Source organism: Eutrema salsugineum, unplaced genomic scaffold (genome assembly GCF_000478725.1).
Source record: "Eutrema salsugineum unplaced genomic scaffold, Eutsalg1_0 scaffold_4, whole genome shotgun sequence".
NCBI classification, from domain to species: domain Eukaryota; kingdom Viridiplantae; phylum Streptophyta; class Magnoliopsida; order Brassicales; family Brassicaceae; genus Eutrema; species Eutrema salsugineum.
The window spans coordinates 10803632-10810398 of NW_006256686.1; the positions used below are offsets into that span (position 1 = coordinate 10803632).

The 6767-nt window shown below is 43.9% G+C and overlaps 1 non-coding gene across 1 annotated transcript; it reads left to right on the forward strand.

Annotated features, from left to right (window-relative positions):
- The first annotated feature begins 255 nt into the window (after positions 1 to 255).
- Positions 256 to 362, forward strand: LOC112085015. The gene has a single exon (XR_002898658.1). It is a non-coding gene; the product is annotated as a small nucleolar RNA R71 (small nucleolar RNA).
- Positions 363 to 6767: the final 6405 nt, after the last annotated feature.

Genomic DNA, 6767 nt, shown 5'->3' on the forward strand with positions numbered 1-6767 from the left:
TTCAACTTGTCTAATTCATTTCTCAACTCCTTAACTTCCTTAGTGAGCCTCTGTTCTGAGCTTGAACCTTCAGATCTATTGGATCTGTCATAGTCTTCACCATAAGTATCATTGCTCAATGCTAAGTTCTCCACTAGCTCTAAAGCAGCATGTATCTCTTTTCCCAGAAAGTTCCCATTGGAAGCAGTATCCAGCTGGTTTCTAATCTTGGGAAGAGCTCCTCTATAAAGTGTGCTGAGAAGTGAAGCCTCACTAAACCCATGGTGTGGGCATTGGTTTGTGTAGCTCCTGAATCTCTCATATGCTTCACCAAAACTCTCATTGCTTTGCTGAGTGAAGCTAGAGATTTGATTCCTCAGTTTTGAAGTTCTTGAGGTTGAGAAGAACTTAGATAAGAAGGCTTGCTTGCATTGCTCCCAAGTTTGAATGGAGCCCCTTGGAAGATTCTTTTCTCATTGATGAGCTTTGTTACCAAGACTGAAGGGAAATAGTCTTAGCTTGAAGCTATCTTCTGAAACTCCATTAATCTTTGTCAGATCACACACCTTATCAAATTGATCCAAGTGTTCCAAGGGATCTTCCATTGCTAACCCATGGAACTTTGAGTTCTGGACCATATTCAACAATGATGCCTTCACTTCAAAGTTGTTGTTTTGCACAGGTGGTGCCTGAATACCAGCTCCATATTGATGAGCATTGGCCCTGTCATTCTCTCCAACATAGACTTGGGGTTGCTCATATCTTCTTTGTTGGTGTTGGAAAGGTTGGGGTTGGTGGTGCACCTGTTGTCTTTGCTGAACATTGGCCTGATGCCTCTGTTGATGAGCTTGAGCTTGTCCCTGGTGGACATAAGCTTGTTGGTGGTGCACCTGTTCCTGATGAACATTACCCTGATTCAGCCCTTGACTAACTCCATTACCAGCTCCATTACCTTGAGCCTGTTGCTCCTGAACCGGTTGTTCTATATCCATCACGTGATCTCTTTGTTCTTCCATCTCAGTCTGATCAACTTGTCTTCCACGTCTGTCCCTTCTCCTCCTTGGTACCAAAAGATTGATATTGTCGTTGAGAGGGAAAGGTGGACCACAGCTTCTTGATCTAGACCTGGTGTTCATACACCTGAAATCACAAACAGAGCTTGAAAGTAATCAGTAAAAACAAGAAAGTAAGCACTTGATCTCAAGAACAGATCAGAGCTTAATGCTAAACAACCACAATTTGGCAACGGCGCCAATTGATAACTAAGAGTTTTCAAGGCTCTTTATAGAGGTTATCAATCCCTTGTCTTGTAGTACAAGGGGTTTATCAATCCAGATGTGGTGTTAGACACTAAACTATGTGATCAAGTTCTTAATTCAAGCAAACAAGAGTGGTTTTGATTATCTAAAGACAACTACAAACTTAAACAGGATTAAAGACTAATAAAATGATCAAACAAGAACTAAACAATGACAAATGGTGAGAATGTATGAATGATGATGAGAAAGGTCTTAGACATGATAGTGGATTAGGGTGCCTTCAGTGATAAACTAATGAGCTAATGAATCATATGATCAAGCAAACCATTCAACATAAACATTTTTAATTAAGTTAATCCTCTCATGAAGGTATTAACTCCTATGCTAAAACAGTTTCTAACCCAATCATTATCAGTGAAACATGAGTTAACAAGCATTAAGAATCAGTTTAATCTGTCATTTAAGCATATAAACAATCATTCCCATGATGAATAACACTTAAACCTCTAACAACCTTGGTTCAGGCATTTCATCAAACACTTTTGATGCATGAAATGCCTAGAATCTAGACCACATATGATTTGTATGGATCTAGCATAGAGAACAAGTTGTAGAAAATGGAATATGCATGATCTAACCCCTAAGCTCACTAATCTACCACTTAAGCACCCTAATCTACATATCTAAGACCTTAATATAGAGATTACTCACTAATCATGATCAACACACTAGATCCTTTGCAAAATGTGTTGTTAATCATGATTAGAAGTGTATAGATGAAGAGATAGATGATAGATTTAGAAGAAAGCAGCTTTAAACACAAAGATCTCTTAAACTCTCTTGATTAAACACTCAATAATCGATATTTCTCTTCTTAGTGGAGTCTTTTCACAAAAGAGGCAAGAGACAAAGGGAATAAAGCTTAGTCCTCTCACAAAAAACCCTAAAAAGTATTTATATCTCTCTAAAAACGAACCGGGTCAGCCCGGAATAAACCGGGTCCTGACCCGGCTTTAATGGATAAAGTGGAAATCCTGCGGGTTGGTACAGTATCTCCCAGGTAGCATGACTAAGTCGCAGTAGATGAAGAACCTGTCTTGTGAGACTTAGATCGCCTTGTCTTAGCCGCACGCCCAAGTAGGAGTGTTTTGCGAATGTTGCTGCGGCTTGATCTTCTTCTTCTTCAACTCGCAGGACCAAGGCGGTTTCTGGGGAATGTGCATATGTGCGGGTTGGTTTCCATTGCACATAGGTCGCAGGCTCAAGTCGGAGTGATTTGCGAGTGATCGTGCGGCTTAGTTCCAGGTACGGCTAACTCGCAAGCCTAAGTCGCACGATTGTGGACTTATCATTTCTCTTGCTCGGGAGCCTCAGACCTCATCCAGTGATAGCTTACCCGCACTTCTCAACTCGCAGCATCAGCTTTCAGGCATTCATTTTCAGGCCTGCGGGTTAACCAAGTCGCAAGACCATCTCGCAGCATTCAGAGCAGTTTGGACCACTTCGCATTCCGGAGAGTGTAGCTTCTACGATACTTGTCCGAATTGAGTGATTCCGGTTTCAGAAGATAGAGGACTCATTTCTCTCCAATTTTGGTAAAGGAAGTTTCGGTGCTTGGGAAGTGGAAGGCTTCCTGGAGGGCTCATCTTTGCAATGAATTTACACGATCAGAGAGAGACGTCTATACATGTGTCTATTCTAGAGACCGTATCTTCCTGCTCATAGCTCCTAATTGAAGGATATCGGATGTTATGGAAAGAGGATTCAAATGTCTCTGATTCTCATGAAGGCCCCAGAAACTGAATCGGCCTGGAAGTGCACCGTCCTTCGCATTCTTCAGAGCTTATCTGTTTGGTTCAAAACAGCAGCGAGACAGAGGTTTCTTCTGACGAGCTTAACTCTCTGCTCACGCGTCCGAATTCCATGATTCGACTTGCTATGGAACCGTAATCCAATCCTCTCCAACTTTAATGAAGCAGCTGACAACTTAATTGGACCGGAAGGTTCCCCGGACAGGCGATTTCGAAAACGTGTCTGCACCCGAAGATTTTGGCCGATACAATCCACTCGCGGTACGCGTTTTGGCCGATAAGGTCTACCCGCGGTACATGAAAATGGCCGGCAAAAACCTTCCTGGTACGCGAATGGCCGATAACCTCCAAAAACACAAGTTCACCATTTTTCAAGCCTTGATCACCATTCCACCTCCTGGATTCATCTTTTCAGCTCCAAATACACATGATAAACACTCAAAACATGCAAAAACTCATTGGGACCTAATGCATCTCCTAAGTTCTAAAACAAACCCGAAGGACCTAAAATGCATGGAATAAAACATGATTTGGAATGAATTATGCAACCTAAATGATGCAAATTATGAACATATCACTGGAGAAAGCCAAGAGCTTCGGAACCTTGCTATGATCGAGGAGCTTCAGAAGCCCGACGGATCTTTGGACTCTGAAGAGGCGAAGCTGAAGGCTTGGGAGGCCGAGTACGTTGACGACGACGCGTACGACCGCATTGCGTCTGAGATCCGAGGTAGCTTGGTGTTCTCGCCAGTATCGCCAGATTCTGTCGATATCCTTTTAGGTAACGAGCCGATCGAGGAGACGGCGGCTAACCTCGGTGTCCAGGATCTGAACGGATCTAACGCGGGTACTCCTGTTCCTTCGAGCCTCCTTGCTGAACGAGAGATGCGTTCTGCTGCTTGACCTCTTTCTTCCTTCCTTTATCTTTTATATTCGCCCTTTTGTACTCAGCACCTGGATAACTTTTATCCTTCTTTCAAACTCGTATGTTACTGTGATTGGAGCCTGGATGGCTTTATCCATTTGACTGTTGATTTGGCTATAGTTGTATTCATATTTTTCCTTAGTCATTTTTTGTTGGATTTGATGTGTTTGTCCTTGATGACTTATGAATTTTTGACTGAAAATGTTTGTTTGAAGCGAGCTGGATCGCAAATTATTTTTGAAATCGATAGAAACATGGGCTAAGGGGCGAGTTGTTAAGGATTCCGTTTGAGTTCTGAATCCCGAGCTGGGAGTTGATTCGTGAAGCGTCTCCATTTTAGGTGACGCTGAGGCGTTTTAAGCGATAATGTCGAGGCAACTTTCATTGGAAACGCCGAGCCATGTTTAACGATGAGGCGTTTTTGTTATATGATGCCAAGCCGCGTAAACGACGAGGCATTTTGTTTTTATTAACCAAAGATGATTTCGGGACTCTTATTGGGATTTGTCCATTCTAGCACTGAGAGAGGTCCTCATTGAGGTGAACTGTTTTGGATTGTTTTGAGAAAGAAATTTCCGACTAACGCCGAAGTATTTTTCGAGTAAGTTATGTGTTTTCTCGTTGACGAGGCGAAAGTTCAAGAGGACATAGTAGTCTCTTTGGAATATGACTATAGACCGGCGTTCCTGAGAGGGTGAGTATGTTTTGCCGGGTTTTAAGAGTTTACTTCGGTTTAGAGAAAGCGATGTAGTCTCGACTTATAATCTCGTGTGCGATAGCAAACAGTGGCGACCGATACGTTTTTGGTCTGAAGTTTGTATAGTGCGCTTAATTTTTATCCATAGAGGATGTAACTTGCACCCTCATCCTAGGAAAGGTGGTAAAAGTCCCTTTAGAGAACTTTGTATTAGTTGTCCCGTTGTGGCCAGCAACGAGACGAGGCGTTTGGAGACTTAGTTTGCCGAACTGAAAATGAGGAGAAGTAAAGGTCCGGGGCGATCAAGTCATGATAACTTGTTGAAGTGATATGATATCTTGCCGAAGTGATGAGTGAACGAATTAAAAATCCGAGGCGAACATGAAATAAGTTGCTGATTTAAAAAGAATGAGAAACTAGCCGAAGCAACAATGAATGAACTAGAATTCCGAGGTGAACATGAAATAAGTAGATGATTTAAAACGAACTGAAAATTGGCCGAAGTGGCAATGTTCCTAGAGACGGTAGACGAGCTAAAATTGTAGATTTAAATGAAGGTATGTGTATACGTACCCACTCCCCCCCCCCTTTTAGGAGGGGGACAGCTGAACCCGTCTGAGGACGGGCTACCTACGTACCCTCTGCAGGGATCAAGCCATCACGTAGTTCATGCTGACCGTGTTGTAGCCTTAGTGATAGTACTTCTTCAGGTGCATTGCATTCCATGATCTTGGAATCACTTCGTCAGCTACCGTCGCGAGTTCGTAGACTCCTGGGCGAACTTCTTTTGTAATCTTGTAAGGACCTTCCCAGTTTGCTCCGAGCTTTCCTGCATTCTTCTCGGCAGTGTTTTGGAAAACCTTTCGAAGGACGAGCTCTCTTTCTTTGAATCTTCGACTACGAACATTTTTGTTGTAGTATCTCGCGGTTTCTTGTTGATAGTTCTGGATTCGGATTAGAGCTTGGTCGCGCCTTTCGTTGACTAGATCGAGCTCATCCAACATCATCAAGTGATTCAAACCCTCCTGTCCTGGTAGAAGTCTTTGTCGAACACCCGGGAAATCCACCTCGGGGGGAATTACGCATTCCGCTCCGTAGACTAAAGCTAATGGAGTTTCTCCGGTGGCTCGGCGCGGAGTTGTTCGATGCGACCAAAGGACTCTTTCGAGTTCGTCTGCCCATCGTCTTTTCTTTGCGTCGAGCCTCTTTTTCAGACCATCTAGGATCGTCTTGTTGGCTGCTTCGGCTTGTCCGTTCCCTTGAGGGTATCTTGGCGTAGATTTACTCAGACGGATTTTCTATTTTTCGCAGAAAGCTTCAAAGCGCGTCGAGATGAACTGGGATCCGTTATCGGTGACTATCTCGTAGGGGACCCCGTGTCTGCAGATGATATTTTTCAAGACGAAGTGTTCGACTTCAACATCCTTTATGCTTGCGTAGGAATCGGCCTCGACCCACTTGGAAAAATAATCCGTTAGGACGAGCAGAAAACGCTTCTGCTTCGATCGATGTAGAGGTCCGACTATGTCCATCGACCATCTCATGAAAGGATAAGGTGACAAAATTGATGACAGCAGTTCGGTAGGTTGATGAATTGTTGGCGCGTGCCGTTGACACTTCTCGCACTTCGCCGTAAATTTCTCGCAGTCCTTGACCATCGTAGGCCAGAAGTAACCGTGCTGTTTTATCTTGATCGCGAGCGACCTTTCGCTAGAATGGTTTCCGCACGCGCCGCTGTGCACTTTGTGCATGATCTTTCTTGCCTCCGGTCTTTCGATGCATGTCATGAGAGGTCCTGAAAATCTCAATTTAAACACCTCGCCGTCGACGAGGACATACCGCGCGGCCTGAGCTTTTAATTTGCGGGCTTCCCACTTGTCGGTTGATACTTCTCCATCGGCGATATATACTCGGATGGCTGCGAGCCTTTTTTTGTTGCAGCCGTATTCCAGCTCGGCTGGTGAGGCGTCTTCATCCATAGCGATGGCTTCATCGCTCTCTGGTTCTTGTTCGGGAGGATTTATCAGCCGAACTCCTTCTACCTCTTCGATGCTAGGATTTTCGATTAATTCAACTGGAATCGTCCGTCGGAGATC